Genomic DNA, 19,763 nt, shown 5'->3' on the forward strand with positions numbered 1-19,763 from the left:
GCTCCCGGGGTGTTGAATGTCAGAACAGACTCCAGGATCCCAAACTTTTCTTCTACACCCGTCTTTGTTTTGATCTACATTTTTCCAGCCAGGTGGTAAGTAATTTGAATTCTCACTGCAGTGACCAAACAACTTTTGAGATCCATTCAATTGAACTTGACACCAATTCTTGCGCCTCAAATTGAAGTGTGAAACCTCATTGAATCTTGCATACCAGTGATGAGCGGATAATTTATACGATTTTTGGCATTGTTTTTAGGTAGTTTTTAGTAAGTTTGAGCTACTTTTAGGGATGTTTTTATTAGTTTTTATGTTAAATTCACATTTCTGGACTTTACTATGAGTTTGTGTATTTTTCTGTGATTTCAGGTAATTTCTGGCTGAAATTGAGGGACTTGAGCAAAACTCTGAAAAAGGCTGACAAAAGGACTGCTGATGCTGTTGGAATCTGACCTCCCTGCACTCAAAATGGATTTTCTGGAGCTACAGAACTCCAAATGGTGCGCTCTCAACGGCGTTGGAAAGTAGACATCCAGAGCTTTCCAGCAATATATAATAGTTCATACTTTGTTCGGAAATTGACGACGTAACTTGGCGTTGAATGCCAAGTACATGCTGCTGTCTGGAGTTAAACGCCAGAAAAACGTCATGATCCGGAGTTGAACGCCCAAAACACGTCATAACTTGGAGTTCAACTCCAAGAGAAGCCTCAGCTCGTGGATAGATCAAGCTCAGCCTAAGCATACACCAAGTGGGCCCCGGAAGTGGATTTATGCATCAATTACTTACTCATGTAAACCCTAGTAGCTAGTCTAGTATAAATAGGATAAGTTACTATTGTATTAGACATCTTTTGACAGTTTAATCTCTTGACTGTTTAGCCTTTGATTATTCGGTCTCTTGATCACTCAAGGGGGCTGGCCATTCGGCCATGCCTGAACCTTTTACTTATGTATTTTCAACAGTGGAGTTTCTGCACACCGTAGATTAAGGGTGTAGAGCTCTGCTGTACCTCAAGTTTTAATACAATCACTATTACTTTTTATTCAATTCTCTTTTATTCTTATTCCAAGATATACGTTATACTTAACTTTGATGAATGTGATGATCCGTGACACTCATAATCATTCTCACCTATGAACGCGCGTGATTGACAACCACTTCCGTTCTACCTTAGGCCGGGCGCATATCTCTTAGATTCCCCAACAGAATCTTCGTGGTATAAGCTAGATAGATGGCGGCATTCATGAGGATCCGGAAAGTCTAACCTTGTCTGTGGTATTCCGAGTAGGATTCCGGTATTGAATGACTGTGACGAGCTTCAAACTCCTGAAGGCTGGGCGTTAGTGACAGACGCAAAAGAATCAATGGATTCTATTCCGACCTGATTGAGAACCGACAGATGATTAGCCGTGCTGTGACAGAGCATAGGAACGTTTTTACTGAGAGGATGGGATGTAGCCATCAACCAAGGGTGATGCCTCCAGACGATTAGCCGTGCAGTGACAGCGCATAGGACCATTTTCCCGAGAGGATTGAAAGTAGCCACCGATGATGGTGAAGCCCTACATACAGCTTGCCATGGAAAGGAATAAGAAGAATTGAAGGAAGAGCGATTAGTGAAGCAGAGTTTCAAGAGGAACACAGCATCTCCATACACCTATCTGAAATTCCCACTATTAATTTACATAAGTATTTCTATCCCTTTTATTTTCTATTTATTATTAATTTTCGAAACCCAAAACTATTTAATCTGCCTAACTGAGATTTACAAGGTGACCATAGCTTGCTTCATACCAACAATCTCTGTGGGATCGACCCTTACTCGCGTAAGGTTTATTACTTGGACGACCCAGTACACTTGCTGGTTAGTTGAACGGAGTTGTGAATTCAACTGGTGCCACAATAATGATTTCATACAAGTACAAAAGAATATGGATCACAATTTCGTCCACCAAGTTTTTGGCGCCATTGCCGGGGATTGTTCGAGTATGGACAACTGACGGTTCATCTTGTTGCTCAGATTAGGTAATTTTCTTTTCAAAAATCTTTTTCAAAATTTTTCTTTTCTTTTTCGTTTTTCTAAAGAATATTTTCGAAAAAAATTTTTTTTTAATAAAAATCCAAAAAAATTAGAAAATCATAAAAATAAAAAATATTTTGTGTTTCTTGTTTGAGTCTTGTGTTAATTTTTAAGTTTGGTGTCAATTGCATGCTTTTAAAATTTTTCTTGCATTTTTTCGAAAATCTCATGCATTCATAGTGTTCTTCATGATCTTCGAGTTGTTCTTGACAAGTCTTCTTGTTTGATCTTGATGATTTCTTGTTTTGTGTTGTTTGTTGTTTTTCATGTGCATCTTTGCATTCATATTTTCCATGCATTAAAGATTTCTAAGTTTGGTGTCTTGCATGTTTTCTTTGCATCAAAAATTTTTCAAAAATATGTTCTTGATGTTCATCATGATCTTCAAAGTGTTCTTGGTGTTCATCTTGACATTCATAGTGTTCTTGCATGCATTAAGTGTTTTGATCCAAAATTTTCATGTTTTGGGTCATGTTTGTGTTTTTCTTTCTCATAATTAAAAATTCAAAAAATCAAAAAATATCTTTTCCTTATTTTTCTCATAATTTTCGAAAATTTGAGTTGACTTAGTCAAAAATTTTTAAAATTAGTTGTTTCTACAATTCAAGTCAAAATTTCAATTTTAAAAATCTTATTTTTTTAAAATCCTTTTCAAAAATCATATCTTTTTCATTTTTTTTTAATTTTCGAAAATTTCAAAAATATTTTTCAAAAATATTTTCAAAATATTTTTCTTATCTTTATATCATATTTTCGAAAATTCACTAATAATTAATGTGATTGGTTCAAAAATTTGAAGTTTGTTACTTTCTTGTTAAGAAAGGTTCAATCTTTAAGTTCTAGAATCTTATCTTGTACTTTCTTGTTAGTGAAGTAAATAATTTCAAAAATTTTTGAATTAAATCTTTTTATCTTTTATTTGATCTTTTTCAAAAATTTTATCTTTTTCAAAATTTGATTTCAAAATATCTTATCTAACTTCTTATCTCCTCATCTTTTTAAAATTTTATTTTAAAATCTTTATCAATCAACTAACTAACTTTTTGTTTGTCTCTTATCTTTTTCAAAACCACCTAACTACTCTTTCCCTCTCTAATTTTCGAAAATATCTCACCCCTTTTCAAAAATTTCTTTTTAATTGTTTTAAGTTTTAAATCTTATTTTATATTTAATTTTCGAAAATTACTAACTCCTTTTTCAAAAATTATTTTCGAAATTTCCCCTCTCTTTTCTTCTTCTATTTAATTAATTAATTACTAACACTTCTCTTCACCTCTCTTCATCTAAAAATCCGAACATCATATATCCCTTGTGTTTGGATTCTTCTACCCTTTTCTTCTTCTACTAACATAAAGGAATCTCTATACTGTGACATAGAGGATTCCTCTTTCTTTTCTTGTTTTCTTCTCTTTCATATGAGCAGGAACAGGGAAAAAGGCACTCTTGTTGAAATTGATCCAGAACCTGAAAGGACTCTGAAGAGAAAATTAAGAGAAGCTAAATTACAACAATCCAGAAACAACCTTTCAGAAATTTTCGAACAAGAGAAGGAGATGGCAGCCGAAAATAATAATAATGCAAGGAGAATGCTTGGTGACTTCACAAAGCCAACGTCCAAGTTTGATGGAAGAAGCATCTCCATTCCTGCCATTGGAGCCAATAACTTTGAGCTGAAACCTCAGCTAGTTGCCTTAATGCAACAAAACTGCAAGTTTTATGGACTTCCATCTGAAGATCCTTATCAGTTTTTAACTGAGTTCTTGCAGATCTGTGAGACTGTAAAGACGAATGGAGTTGATCCTGAAGTCTACAGACTCATGCTTTTCCCTTTTGCTGTAAGAGACAGAGCTAGAATATGGTTGGATTCACAACCTAAGGATATCCCGGACTCCTGGGAGAAGCTGGTCACTGCCTTCTTGGATAATTTCTTTCCTCCTCAAAAGCTGAGCAAGCTGAGAGTGGATATTCAAACCTTCAAACAAAAAGATGGTGAATCCCTCTATGAAGCTTGGGAAAGATACAAGCAGCTGACCAAAAGATGTCCATCTGACATGTTTTCAGAATGGACCATATTAGATATATTCTATTATGGTCTCTCTGAATTTTCGAAAATGTCATTGGACCATTCTGCAGGTGGATCCATTCACCTAAAGAAAACGCCTGAAGAGGCTCAAGAACTCATTGACATGGTTGCAAATAACCAGTTCATGTACACTTCTGAGAGGAATTCCGTGAATAATGGGATACCTCAGAAGAAAGGAGTTCTTGAAATAGATGCTCTGAATGCCATATTGGCTCAGAACAAAGTGTTGACTCAACAAGTCAACATGATCTCTCAAAATCTGAATGGATGGCAACATGCATCCAACAGTACTAGAGAGGCAGCTTCTGAAGAAGCTTATGATCCTGAGAACCCTGCCATGGCAGAGGTTAATTACATGGGTGAACCCTATGGAAACACCTATAACTCATCATGGAGAAATCATCCAAATTTCTCATGGAAGGATCAACAAAAACCTCAACAAGGTTTCAACAATGGTGGACGCAATAGGCTGGGCAATAGCAAGCCATATCCATCATCTTCTCAGCAACAGACAGAGAACTCTGAACAAAATACTTCTAATTTAGCCAATATAGTCTCTGATCTGTCAAAAGCCACTTTCAGTTTCATGAGTGAAACAAGATCCTCCATTAGAAATCTGGAGGCACAAGTGGGCCAGCTGAGTAAGAAAGTCATTGAAACTCCTCCCAGTATTCTCCCAAGCAATACAGAAGAGAATCCAAAAGGAGAGTGCAAGGCCATTGATGTGATCAATGTGGCCAAATGCACAAGGGAGGAGGAGGACGAAAATCCTAGTGAGGAAGACCTCCTGGGACGTCCCTCAAGCAAGAAGGAGTTTCCTATTAAGGATCCAAAGGAATCTGAGGCTCATATAGAGACCATAGAGATTCCATAAAATCTCCTTCTGCCATTCATGAGCTCTGAAGACTATTCTTCCTCTGAAGAGGATGAAGATGTGACTGGAGAGCAAATTGCTCAATACTTAGGAGCTATCATGAAGCTGAATGCCAAGTTGTTTGGTAATGAGACTTGGGAAAGTGAACCTCCCTTGCTCATTAGTGAACTAGATACTTGGATTCAGAAAACTCTACCTCAAAAGAAACAAGATCCTGGCAAGTTCTTAATACCTTGTACCATAGGCACTATGAGCTTTGAAAAAGCTCTATGTGATCTGGGGTCAGGGATAAATCTTATGCCACTCTCTATAATGGAGAAGCTGGGGATCATTGAGGTACAACCTGCCTTGTTCTCATTACAATTGGCAGACAAGTCCTTGAGACAAGCTTATGGAATAGTAGAGGACGTGTTAGTAAAGGTTGAAGGCCTTTACATCCCTGCTGATTTCATAATCTTAGACACTAGGAAGGAAGAGGATGATTGCATCATCCTTGGAAGACCTTTCCTAGCCACAGCAGGAGCTGTAATAGATGTCAACAGAGATGAGTTAGTCCTTCAATTGAATGGGGACTACCTTGTGTTTAAGACACATGGCCATCCCTCTGTGGCAAAAGAGAGTAAGCATGAGGAGCTTCTCTCAGTTCAGAGTCAAGAAGAGCCCCAAAGTCAAACTTTAAGTTTGGTGTTGTGAAGCCACAACCAAACTCTAAGTTTGGTGTTAAGATCCCATATCCAAACTCTAAGTTTGGTATTGGGACTATACAACATTGACTTGATCACCTTTGTGGTTCCATGAGAGCCACTGTCAAGCTAAGACATTAAAGAAGCGCTTGTTGGGAGGCAACCCAATTTTATTTATCTAATTTTTATTTTATTGTTATTTTGTGTTTTATTAGGTACATGATCATGAGGAGTCACGAAAAAATCATAAAAATTAAAAACAGAATCAAAAACAGCAGAAGAAAAAAATCACACCCTGGAGGACGCACAGGCTGGCGTTCAACGCCAGTAAGATGCATCTGGCCGGCGTTCAACGCCAGAACAGAGCATCATTCTGGCGCTGAACGCCAGAAACAAGCAACATTCTGGCGCTGAACGCCAGGAATGTGCCTAGAGGAGAAAAGCTGGCGCTGAACGCCAGTAACAAGCATGAAACTGGCGTTCAATGCCAGAAACATGCTTTACATGGGCGTTGAACGCCCAGAACGTGCACCAATGGGCGTTTAAACGGCAGAATGGTGTGCAAAGGCATTTTACATGCCTATTTGGTGCAGGGATGGAATTCCTTGACACCTCAGGATCTGTGGACCCCACAGGATCCCCACCTACCATATTCCCTAATTACACTCTCCTAATCCTAATCACACTCTCCTACTCCCCATGTCACACTTCCCAACACTCCTCACCAATCACCTCAATTCCTCTTCCCGATTGCCCCATTCACTACTCACATCAACCCACTCTTCCCCATAAACCCCACCTACCTTCATAAAATTCAAATTCAATTTCCCACCCATTCCCACCCAAAATGGCCGAACATACACCTTCCCCTCTCCCTATAAATACCCTTCCATTCTACTTCATTTTCACACAACACAAACCCATCTTCTCCCACTTAGCCGAACCTACCTCTCTCCCTCTCTATCCTATTCTCTTCTACTTCTTCTTCTCTTCTTTTCTTTCTTGCTCGTGGGCGAGCAATATTTTAAGTTTGGTGTGGTAAAAGCATAAGCTTTTTGTTTTTCCATTACCATCAATGGCACCTAAGGCCGGAGTATCCTCTAGAAAAGGGAAAGGGAAGACAAAAGCTTCCACCTCCGAGTCATGGGAGATGGAAAGATTCATCTCCAAGAGCCATCAAGACCACTTCTATGATGTTGTGGCAAAGAAGAAGGTGATCCCTGAGGTCCCTTTCAAGCTCAAGAAGAATGAGTATCTGGAGATCCGACATGAGATCCAAAGAAGAGGTTGGGAAGTCCTAACCAACCCCATGCAACAAGTCGGAATTTTAATGGTTCAAGAATTCTATGCCAATGCATGGATCACTAGGAACCATGATCAAAGTATGAACCCGAGTCCAAAGAATTATCTCACAATGGTTCGGCGGAAATACTTAGATTTTAGTCCGAAAAATGTGAGGTTGGCGTTTCACTTGCCCATGATGCAAGGAGATGAACGCCCCTACACTAGAAGGGTCAACTTTAATCAAAGGTTGGACCAAGTCCTAATGGACATATGTGTGGAAGGAGCCCAATGGAGAATAGACTCCAAAGGCAAGCCAGTTCAACTAAGAAGACTGGATCTCAAGCCTGTGGCTAGAGGATGGTTGGAGTTCATCCAACGCTCCATCATTCCTACTAGCAACCGATCTGAAGTTACTGTGGATCGGGCCATCATGATTCACAGCATCATGATTGGAGAGGAAGTAGAAGTTCATGAGGTCATCTCCAATGAACTCTACAAAATAGCCGACAAGCCCTCACCCATGGCACGGCTAGCCTTCCCTCACCTTATTTGCCATCAATGTTACTCAGCTGGAGTTATCATAGAAGGAGACATCCCCATTGAAGAGGATAAGCCCATCACCAAGAAGAGGATGGAGCAAGCAAGAGAGACCATTCACGGTCCTCAAGAGGGGCATGAGGAAGCTCATCATCAACAAATCCCTGAGATGCCTCAAGGGATGCACTTTCCTCCCAACAACTATTGGGAGCAACTCAATACCTCCTTAGAAGATTTGAGCCACAATCTGGAACAATTAAGGGTGGAACATCATGAGCACTCCATCATTCTCCATGAAATAAGAGAAGGCCAAAGAGCAATGAGGGAGGAGAAACAAAGGCAAGGAAGGGACATAGAAGAGCTTAAGGACATTGTTGGACCTTCAAGAAGAAGACGCCACTAAAGGTGGATTCATTCCTTGTTCTTTATTTCTTTCTGTTTTCGGTTTTTAATATTGTGTTTATCTATGTTTTGTGTCTCTACTTCATGATCATTAGTATGTAACCATGCCTTAAAGCTATGAATAAAATCCATTAATCCCTTCACCTCTCTTAAATGAAAAATGTTTTAATTCAAAAGAACAAGAAGTACATGAATTTCAAATTTATCATTGAAATTAATTTAATTATATTGATGTGGTGACAATACTTTTTGTTTTCTGAATGAATGATTGAACAGTGCATATTTTTGATCTTGTTGTTTATGAGTGTTAAAATTGTTGGCTCTTGAAAGAATGATGAACAAAGAGAAATGTTATTGAGGATCTGAAAAATCATGAAATTGATTCTTGAAGCAAGAAAAAGCAGTGAAAAAGCAAAAGCTTGTGAAAAAAAAAAGAAGAAGTGGCGAAAAAAATAGAAAGAAAAAGAAAAAGCAAGTAGAAAAAGCCAATAGCCCTTAAAACCAAAAGGCAAGGGTAAAAAGGATCCAAGGCTTTGAGCATCAATGGATAGGAGGGCCCAAGGAAATAAGATCCAGGCCTAAGCGGCTAAATCAAGCTGTCCCTAACCATGTGCTTGTGTCATGAAGGTCCAAGTGAAAAGCTTGAGACTGAGTGGTTAAAGTCGTGATCCAAAGCAAAAGAGTGTGCTTAAGAGCTCTGGACACCACTAACTGGGGACTTTAGCAAAGCTAAGTCACAATCTGAGAAGGTTCACCCAGTTATGTGTCTGTGGCATTTATGTATCCGGTGGTAATACTGGAAAACAAAATGCTTAGGGCCACAGCCAAGACTCATAAGTAGCTGTGTTCAAGAATCAACATGCTTAACTAGGAAAGTCAATAACACTATCCAAAATTCTAAGTTCCCAGAGACGCCAATCACTCTAAACTTCAAAGGAAAAAGTGAGATGCCAAAACTGTTCAGAAGCAAAAAGCTACAAGTCCCGCTCATCTAATTATAATTAATATTCATTGATATTCTGGAATTTATAGTATATTCTCTTCTTTTTATCCCATTTGATTTTCAGTTGCTTGGGGACAAGCAACAATTTAAGTTTGGTGTTGTGATGAGCGGATAATTTATACGCTTTTTGGCATTGTTTTTAGGTAGTTTTTAGTAAGTTTGAGCTACTTTTAGGGATGTTTTCATTAGTTTTTATGTTAAATTCACATTTCTGGACTTTACTATGAGTTTGTGTATTTTTCTGTGATTTCAGGTAATTTCTGGCTGAAATTGAGGGACTTGAGCAAAACTCTGAAAAAGGCTGACAAAAGGACTGTTGATGTTGTTGGAATCTGACCTCCCTGCACTCGAAATGGATTTTCTGGAGCTACAGAACTCCAAATGGCGCGCTCTCAACGGCGTTGGAAAGTAGACATCCAGAGCTTTCCAGCAATATATAATAGTCCATACTTTGTTCGAAAATTGACGACGTAACTTGGCGTTGAACACCAAGTACATGCTGCTGTCTGGAGTTAAACGCCAGAAAAACATCATGATCCGGAGTTGAACGCCCAAAACACGTCATAACTTGGAGTTCAACTCCAAGAGAAGCCTCAGCTCGTGGATAGATCAAGCTCAGCCCAAGCATACACCAAGTGGGCCCCGGAAGTGGATTTATGCATCAATTACTTACTCATGTAAACCCTAGTAGCTAGTCTAGTATAAATAGGATAAGTTACTATTGTATTAGATATCTTTTGACAGTTTAATCTCTTGACTGTTTAGCCTTTGATTATTTGGTCTCTTGATCACTCAAGGGGGCTGGCCATTCGGCCATGCCTGAACCTTTTACTTATGTATTTTCAACAGTGGAGTTTCTGCACACCATAGATTAAGGGTGTGGAGCTCTGCTGTACCTCAAGTTTCAATACAATCACTATTACTTTTTATTCAATTCTCTTTTATTCTTATTCCAAGATATACGTTATACTAAACTTTGATGAATGTGATGATCCGTGACACTCATCATCATTCTCACCTATGAACGCGCGTGATTGACAACCACTTCCGTTCTACCTTAGGCCGGGCGCATATCTCTTAGATTCCCCAACAGAATCTTCGTGGTATAAGCTAGATAGATGGCGGCATTCATGAGGATCCAGAAAGTCTAACCTTGTCTGTGGTATTCCGAGTAGGATCCTGGGAATCCGGAAGGTCTCACCTTGTCTGTGGTATTCCGAGTAGGATTCCGGTATTGAATGACTGTGACGAGCTTCAAACTCCTGAAGGCTGGGCGTTAGTGACAGACGCAAAAGAATCAATGGATTCTATTCCGACCTGATTGAGAACCGACAGATGATTAGCCATGCTGTGACAGAGCATAGGAACGTTTTCACTGAGAGGATGGGATGTAGCCATCAACCAAGGGTGATGCCTCCAAACGATTAGCCGTGCAGTGACAGCGCATAGGACCATTTTTCCGAGAGGATTGAAAGTAGCCACCGATGATGGTGAAGCCCTACATACAGCTTGCCATGGAAAGGAATAAGAAGAATTGAAGGAAGAATGATTAGTGAAGCAGAGTTTCAAGAGGAACACAGCATCTCCATACACCTATCTGAAATTCCCACTATTAATTTACATAAGTATTTCTATCCCTTTTATTTTCTATTTATTATTAATTTTCAAAACCCAAAACTATTTAATCTGCCTAACTGAGATTTACAAGGTGACCATAGCTTGCTTCATACCAACAATCTCTGTGGGATCGACCCTTACTCGCGTAAGGTTTATTACTTGGACGACCCAGTACACTTGCTGGTTAGTTGAACGGAGTTGTGAATTCAACTGGTGCCACAATAATGATTTCATACAAGTACAAAAGAATATGGATCACAATTTCATCCACCAACCAGCACTGAGTGCGAGTCATTCCCCTTTTTCTCTTAAAGCCGCAAAGAGCTCTAAGCTGGTCATCTATTTCAAGCAAACCATATTCAAGTGGAAAATTGAAGATAAAGGTCAAGGATTTTACCCACTTAAAGTTTGTGTTGGGTGGTAATGGCCTTGGGATAGGTGTTTCCAGTGGTTCTGCAAGCGCTGCTCCCTTGTGGTCTTCTGTGAGTTCCTTCACTTCTTTGCAAATTTCTTCAATTTCAACCATGTCTTGATCAAAGTCATCGATATCTTCCTCATCACTTGAGTCATAATTGGGAGGTTGAGAAAAGTCTACCTCTGCATCATCTTCGTATTCACTTGGGGAAGATTCTTCTATCCCAAAGAATTCACTTGCGGATGCAAGTTCATTACTAAGAGGACTTGACTTGTGATTTTCATTCTCAAGAAAACTTGCGTCTTGGGTTATTCCGTCTAATTCCTCATAGGATGCCTGCTTTGGGGGTTGTGCACTATCCTCCTTAACATCAATTGTAACGTCTTCGACTGAATTCTCCACAATTCTGGATTCTGGCGGAGGTTCGGCATCTCCTAAATCTTCAACCAACTCTTCTTTTTCTATAATGACAGCTTCCTCTACTTGTTCTAGTATGGGGTTATGCTCTATACCGTCCACTGGAGTTTCTAGTGTCTCCTTCATGCTACGTTCTTCATTAAATTTTCTACATGAAGCCATAGGAGTTTGTTGAGTGTCTGAACGTCTGGAAGATAATTGATTTATTGCCTGCTCTAGTTGATGAAAGGTTGCATGAAATTGGTCTACTGATTCTTTGAAGCGAACCTGTGATTCCTGGCTTGATGGATATGGACATGGTGCATAGGGTAGTGGTGTTTCTTGGGAGTAATTGGATTGGCATTGGGGTAGATAAGGATCATACGGTGGTGAATGGTGAAAAGAAGCTTGTGAATGTGGTGGTTCAAAGTTATGTTGAGAGGATGGTCTCTGAGCATAGGGTGGGGCTTGTTGGTAGCTACAAGGGGTCCACCATATCTATGAGCTTGGTATACATTGTAGAATGGTCTTTGTCTATGATATTTAGGAGGATATTGTTGCCTAAAGGGTTGATCAGATCCTCTTGGCTCTATCCATCTTTGATTGCTTTGACTGTGATGCATAGTCCTGTGATAGCTTCCATTCCTTTCAATAAAAGTAGAATCAAACTCAAAGCGAGAGGGGTGAGAATTCATAGTAGTTATCAGAAATAAGAAGGGAGAACAAAAACAAATAAACAAGTAAAAGAAAAATATTTACAATAACCAATAATAAGGCACATGTTTGCAATTCCCCAGCAACGGCGCCATTTTGAAGAACGGAAGAGTGATGGTTTAGAAGTTATAATAAATTCTCGTTGCAAGTATAGTTTCTAAATCAAGCAATCAACCTTTCTTACAAACATTTTGGTTGTCACAAGTAACAAACCCTAAATAAATTGATAACCGAAGTATTCAAACCTCGGGTCGTCTTCTCAAGGAATTGCAGGGAGATGTTCTTATTATTGGTTATGGAAAATAGTGTTTTTGGGGTTTAAAAAGGTTTTGAACAAGATAGATGAATTGCAGAAATTAATAAATTAATAATGAAGAAATCTCTTGGCAAGGTATGAAAACTGGAAGTCCTATCCTAGTTATCCTTATCAATGGTGATGAGAATTATACTGTTGCTCCCACTAAGTCAACCTCTAACTATGAAGGTCAGTTAAGTGGACAAATTAATTTAATACCTAAAGTCCTAGTCAACTCCTTAAGGAAAGACTAGAGTTATAGGAATCTAAATTAATTAGCAAGAATAATAATTATCAATCACGATGAGTTTGATAACTCAAGAGTTACCAATTAATCAACCAAAGCCAATAGTAAATAATCTAAATTAAAAATAAGGAAAAACAATCATGATTCTGAAATACTTCAAATTATATTAATTAAGAAAATCAATGCCAACATGGAAAAGTTCATAAGCCAAATAGGCAACATAAGTAATACAAGCATTAAAGCATCTGAAAGTAAAAGAGAAATATAAAGTAAAAGGAATATTGAACCTGATGAAGAGTTGAAATCCTAAATCCTTTAAGAGGAATCCTAATCCTAAATCCTAAGAGAGAGGAAAGAACCTCTCTCTCTAAAAACTACATCTAAAACCTAAAATTGTGAGTAATGATTAAATGTCTGATTCTGCTCCACTCCTAGCCTCTAATCTGTGTTTTCTGGACCGAGAACTGGGTTGAAATGCGGCCCAAAATCTGTGCCAGCGACTATAATTCTGCAGATCGCGCACGTCACGCGGCCGCGTCGTCCACGCGTTTGCGTCACTCAGTGTTTTTTGTAACACGCGTGCGCATCATCCACACATTCACATCGTTCGTGCAGCTTCCAATCTGTGCAGTCGCATCAGGCACGCGAGCGTGTCACTGTGATTTCTTCCATTTCGCGCGGTCGCATGAGCCATGCGATCGCGTGACTTCTCGCTGGTCATCTCCTCAATTCCTTGTGTTCCTTCCACTTTTGCATGCTTCCTCTTCATTCCTTACGCCATTCCTGCCCTATAAAGCTTGAAACACTTAGCACACAGATCATGACATCGAATAGTATGAAGGAAAATAAAAACATACAACTAAAAGGTCTTTAGGAAGCAAGTTTTCAACCATAGAATATTTTTAGAAAGGAATTGTAAATACATGCAAATCATATGAATAAGTGGGCGAAGACTTGATAAAACCACACAATTAAATACAATATGAATCATAAAATAGTGGTTTATCACTCCCGGCAGGGACGGTGGTTAATCCCACCTGTCGAGGTAGCGGCGGCAGCGTAAGGACGGTGGTAAATCCTGCTTACGTTGAGATGTGAGGTGTGAGGCAAGAGTATCCCACTCGCATCCCTTCAGATCTATAGGGCGTGCAGGCGCTGGTACTTGGACAGTGATCCTGGCACTATATCTCGAGGGTTCTCATATGAGCAATCCGAAGGGCGACATCTCCATGGAGATGTGTCGAGTTGGCAGTTGAACCGACAATGTGATATCACAGCCAGTAGGGCAGGCATTCATCATATGAATTTTCTATCTGTTTGTATGCTTTGTTTACTTGTAATGGCTTGCCAAATTGAATAACATGCTTACTTGCTATCTGAATTATTTGCCTTATATGCTTCTACTTGTGCTTTACTTGCATTGTATATTACCTGTGTTTTCTGCTGGGATTGAAGAGGTTCGGAAGGCAGTGGCAATGGGATTGCATGGAGGATCGGCTGTAAAAGCTGTGGGACAGCGGTGTTTAGTTATAGTAGAAGTCCCCTAAGATAGATGACCTGGTTTATTGGTGCACGAAATTGCAATCACACTTTTGCAATTCCGCGCAACTAACCAGCAAGTGCACTGGGTCGTCCAAGTAATACCTTACGTGAGTAAGGGTCGATCCCACGGAGATTGTCGACTTGAAGCAAGCTATGGTTATCTTATAAATCTTAGTCAGGATATCAGAAATTATCAGGATTGATTGTGAAAAGTAAAAGAACATGAAATAAGTACTTGTTTTGCAGTAATGGGAAAACAGGTTGAGGTTTTGGAGATGCTTCATCTTCTGAATCTCTGCTTTCCTACTGTCTTCTTCTTCAAGCACGCAAGGCTCCTTCCATGGCAAGCTGTATGCAAGGGTTTCACCGTTGTCAGTGGTTACCTCCCATCCTCTCAGTGGAAATGTTCATCACACCCTGTCACGGCACGGCTATCCATCTGTCAGTTCTCAATCAGGCCGGAATAGAATCCAGTGATTCTTTTGCGTCTGTCACTAACGCCCCGCCTTTAGGAGTTTGAAGCTCGTCACAGTCATTCAATCCTTGAATCCTACTCAGAATACCACAGACAAGGTTTAGACCTTCCGGATTCTCTTGAATGCCGCCATCAGTTCTAGCTTATACCACGAAGATTCCGGTTAAAGAATCCAAGAGATATCAACTCAATCTAAGGTAGAACGGAGGTGGTTGTCAGGCACGCGTTCGTAATTGAGAATATGATGAGTGTCACGGATCATCACATTCATCCGGTTTAAGAACAAGTAATATCTTAGAACAGAAGCAAGCATGATTGAATGAAAAACAGTAGTAATTGCATTAATCCATCAAGACACAGCAGAGCTCCTCACCCCCAACCATGGGGTTTAGAGACTCATGCCGTGGAAGGTGCACAAAGAAACGTGTAAAGTGTCATGAGGTACAGATACAATGTCAAAAGATCCTATTAATAGTGAACTAGTAACCTAGGGTATACAGAAATGAGTAAATGACGTAAAAATCCACTTCTGGGTCCACTTAGTGTGTGCTTGGGCTGAGCATTGAAGCTTTTATGTGTAGGGACCTTTTCTGGAGTTAAACGCCAGCTTTCATGCCAGTTTGGGCGTTTAACTCCAATTTTTATGCCAGTTCCAGCGTTAAACGCTGGAAATTCTGAGGCTGATTTGCAACGCCGGTTTGGGTCATCAAATCTCGGGCAAATTATGGACTATTATACATTGCTGGAAAGCCCAGGATGTCTACTTTCTATCGCCGTTGAGAGCGCGCCAATTGGGCTTCTGTAGCTCCAGAAAATCCACTTTGAGTGCAGGGAGGTCAGAATCCAACAGCATCTGCAGTCCTTTTCAGCCTCTGAATCAGATTTTTGCTCAGGACCCTCAATTTCAGCCAGAAAATACCTGAAATCACAGAAAAACACACAAACTCATAGTAAAGTCCAGAAAAGTGAATTTTAGCTAAAAACTAATAAAAATATACCAAAAACTAACTAGATCATACTAAAAACATACTAAAAACAATGCCAAAAAGCGTACAAATTATCCGCTCATCACAACACCAAACTTAAATTGTTGCTTGTCCTCAAGCAACTGAAAATCAAATAAGATAAAAAGAAGAGAATATACTATAGACTCCAAAATATCAAAGAAACTAAGCTCCAATTAGATGAGCGGGACTAGTAGCTTTTTGCTTCCGAACAGTTTTGGCATCTCACTTTCTTCTTTGAAGTTCAGAATGATTAGCATCTATAGGAACTCAGAACTCAGATAGTGTTATTGATTCTCCTAGTTGAGTATAATGATTCTTGAACATAGCTAGTGTATGAGTCTTGGCTGTGACCCAAAGCACTCTGTCTTCCAGTATTACCACCGGATACATACATGCCACAGACACATAATTGGGTGAACCTTTTCAGATTGTGACTCAGCTTTGCTAGAGTCCCCAATTAGAGGTGTCCAGGGTTCTTAAGCACACTCTTTTTGCCTTGGATCACAACTTTATTCCTTTCTTTTTTTTCTTTCTTTTTCTTTTTCTTTTTTTTTCGAAATATTTTTTTGTATTCACTGCTTTTTCTTGCTTCAAGAATCAATCTGATGATTTTTTTAGATCCTCAATAACAGTTCTCTTTTTCCCTCATTCTTTCAAGAGCCAACAATTTTAACATTCTCAAAACAACAAATTCAAAAGACATATGCACTGTTCAAGCATTCATTCAGAAAACAAAAAGTATTGTCACCACATCAAACTAATTCAACTAGTTTCAAGGATAAATTCGAAATCCTGTACTTCTTGTTCTTTTGTGATTAAAGCATTTTTCATTTAAGAGAGGTGATGGATTCATAGGACATTCATATCTTTAAGGCATAAACTTTAAATTTTATTAATTATGAATTAAGAAAAAGACTCAAAAATAGAAAACAAACAAAAATTTAAATAGGCTCCTAATGATAGAGGTTTTCACAGAGTTAGGATTCAACAACCTTGATTTTGAGAAGTGGATGCTCCCTCAAATTGAGGGGAGAACTTTTGGCGTTTCAGTTCTTGAAGTTCACGCCCCTGCTTCTCTTGTTCCTTCAGCAATTTGCAGAGCATGCAGTTCTGATTCTGCTGTTCTTCCCTAAGTTGCTCCATAGTCTCTTGCAACTTGGTGATAGATGCTTCTAGGCTGGCCCAGTAGCCAATTTCAGGAAATTCAGGGAGGAACTCCTGCGCCCTCCTTTTGATAGAGTTGTCTTGCATTTGTCCTTCCATTGACTTCTTGGTGATTGGATGTTCAATGGGTATGAATTCATCTACTCCCATCTTTACCCCAGCCTCTTTACAGAGCAAGGAGATCAAGCTTGGGTAAGCCAATTTGGCTTCAGTGAAATTCTTATTTGCAATTGTGTAGATCTCACAAGCAATCACATGATGAACCTCCACTTCTTTTCCAAGCATAATGCAATGAATCATCACTGCTCTCTTGATAGTGACCTCAGAACGGTTGCTAGTGGGCAGTATGGAACGCCCAATAAAGTCTAGCCAACCTCTTGCAATTGGTTTGAGGTCTCCCCTCTTGAGTTGGTTTGGGACACCCTTTGAATTGGTTATCCACTTAGTTCCAGGGAGGCATATGTCCTCTAGAACTTGATCCAACCCCTTATCTGCTCTCACCATTCTCCTATTAAAGGATTCAGGATCATCTTGCAGTTGAGGCAATTTGAAGATTTCTCTTATTTTGTCCAGATGGAAGTACATAACTTTCCCTCTGACCATGGTTTTGTAAGTATGGTAAGCAGTTCCAGTCATTCTCTGCTTATCTATTAGCCACAGATTTGAGTAGAATTCCTGAACCATATTCCTTCCAACCTTTATCTCAGGATTGGTTAAAACTTCCCATCCTCTGTTTCGAATTTGCTCTTGGATCCCCGGATATTCATCTTCTTTCAGATCAAATTTTACTTCCGGGATCACTGACCTCAGACCCATTATTTTGTGATAATGGTCTTCATGTTCTTTGGTTAAGAACTTCTCTTGATTCCAAAGATTCTTTGGATTATTCTCTTTCTTTCCTCTTAAATTGGTTTGTTTTCCCTTAGGAGCCATGATCTTGATGAATCTTGGCTTTAGTGATCACGGAAAAGCACACCAAACTTAGAGGTTTGCTTGTCCTCAAGCAAAAGAAAGGAAGGAGGAGAGAGAGGAGAAGAGCAAATTCGAATGGTGTGGGGGAATGGTGAGGCCGAACGTGTTTTTATAAGGGGGGAAGGAGATTTCGAAAGAAATTGAAAGGAGATTTGAGAAGATATGGAGAGAATTTGAGAGAAGGGTGAGTTTTTGAATAGGATTTGGGATTGATTTGAGAGAGATTTGAAGAATGATTTTGATTTTTGAGGATTTGAAAGTGAATGATGAAAGGTTGAGATGGGTTTATGTAGAAAAGTATGGGTAAGAAAAGGAAAGTTTGAAAAAAATTTGATTGAAAAACAAAATCTTGGTCCCCCACCTTTCTGGCGTTGAACGCCCAAAATGGCATCCATTCTGGCGTTTAACGCCCATTCGTTGCCCATTGTGGGTGTTTAACGCCCAGCCAGGTGCCCTGGCTGGCGTTAAACGCCAGAATTCCCTTTATCACTGGGCGTTTTGCTAAACGCCCAGGATGCTGCACACCTGGCGTTAAACGCCCAGGATGCTGCACACCTGGCATTAAACGCCCAGAATGGTGCCCATTCTGGCGTTTAACGCCCAAAGTACCCCTTACTGGTGTTTTTTCGCCAGTAAGCCCTTTTTCTCTGCTTTTTGCACTGAATCCTTCTATAACTCTGTGAATTCCTTCATTTTTGATACTTGCCTTTGTAAGAACAAAACATATAACCTGCTTATACTGGGTTGCCTCCCAGTAAGCGCTTCTTTACTGTCTTTAGCTGGACCTTTACTGAGAATCACTCAAGTCTCAGTTTTGAGCATTCTTGCTCAAAATTGCTTTCAAGATAATGCTTGATTCTCTGTCCATTAACAATGAACTTTTTGTCAGAATCTGTAACAACTCTGATTTTCGTGTACGCGAGATCTTTTCTAAAGGCACGGAATCCTCCGGAAGATCAGTAAAGGGAACACCTCTGTTATATCATCAAGCATCTCAATCCTCATTATCATTATGTCATCCTTAAGCTAGAACCTCTTCTGAGGCAATCTCGATAATGCAATCGCGAAGAACCTAGTTTTTGAACCGTATCGGTTGGCAGTTTTAATTATGACTTTCGTAAATAGTCTCTATTTGACAAACCGGACTCGATTCATGAGAGGAGAGAGATAATAGTATAATATTATCATTATATTAGTATTAGAACATGCTTGAATGATATTATAAGGTTACCTGGTCTGTTTTTGTTAAAAACAGAAAATCGGTTTAACTGGGTTTATGGTTTACTGGTGCAGCTTAGCACCAGCACTCTCTAATGACTTTAGCAATGCTAAGGCTTCATTATTCATGTTTTATTCTTATAATAAATATTATGTTACTAGTGTCATTTATGCTAGTAGCTCAGAAAATAATTTTTAGAGATGTTTTTACGAGTGTTCCGATACACCTAGTTTTAGTAGTTGTACACCAGAGATATTTTAATATTATTTTAATCCACCTCCAAGCCAACCAATCACAACTCACTCTACACCCCCAAAACCCCCAAGGCTGCCTCATTTGCTCATTGTGGCCGAAAATCACCAAGAGAAAAAGGAGAGAAAGTTCTTGGTTCATAAATCTTCAAAGCTTGATTTCTTCTGAACTAAAACTCAAATCAAAACTCCGATTTCACCAAAATGATCCTCTCTTCTTCCTCTACATAACCATGTGACTTATCAAGGCTGGAAATAAGGTGAGATGGCTGTCTCCCTCCCTCTTCAATTCGGTTTTCAAGGAAAACCATGCAAAACATGTGTTTTCTTGATGTTTTTCCTTAGGAATCATGCTTAACTTGACTTGAGGGCCAAGAAACGTGACTTTCCAGAAAGTCTAAGGTTAGAAATCATTTCCTAACATGCTGAGTGAGATTTGGTTAGTTGAGGGTTTTTGGATTTAAAGTTGTTCTTGATGTGATTTAGGAGGAAAAAGTGCT

General features: G+C 39.3%; 1 non-coding gene across 1 annotated transcript; it reads right to left on the minus strand.

Annotated features, from left to right (window-relative positions):
- Nucleotides 1–4,032: 4,032 nt before the first annotated feature.
- LOC112704595 (small nucleolar RNA R71) lies at nucleotides 4,033–4,136 on the minus strand. The gene has a single exon (XR_003155212.1). It is a non-coding gene; the product is annotated as a small nucleolar RNA R71 (small nucleolar RNA).
- Nucleotides 4,137–19,763: the final 15,627 nt, after the last annotated feature.

Source organism: Arachis hypogaea, chromosome 7 (assembly GCF_003086295.3).
Source record: "Arachis hypogaea cultivar Tifrunner chromosome 7, arahy.Tifrunner.gnm2.J5K5, whole genome shotgun sequence".
In the NCBI taxonomy this organism is placed as follows: Eukaryota; Viridiplantae; Streptophyta; class Magnoliopsida; order Fabales; family Fabaceae; genus Arachis; species Arachis hypogaea.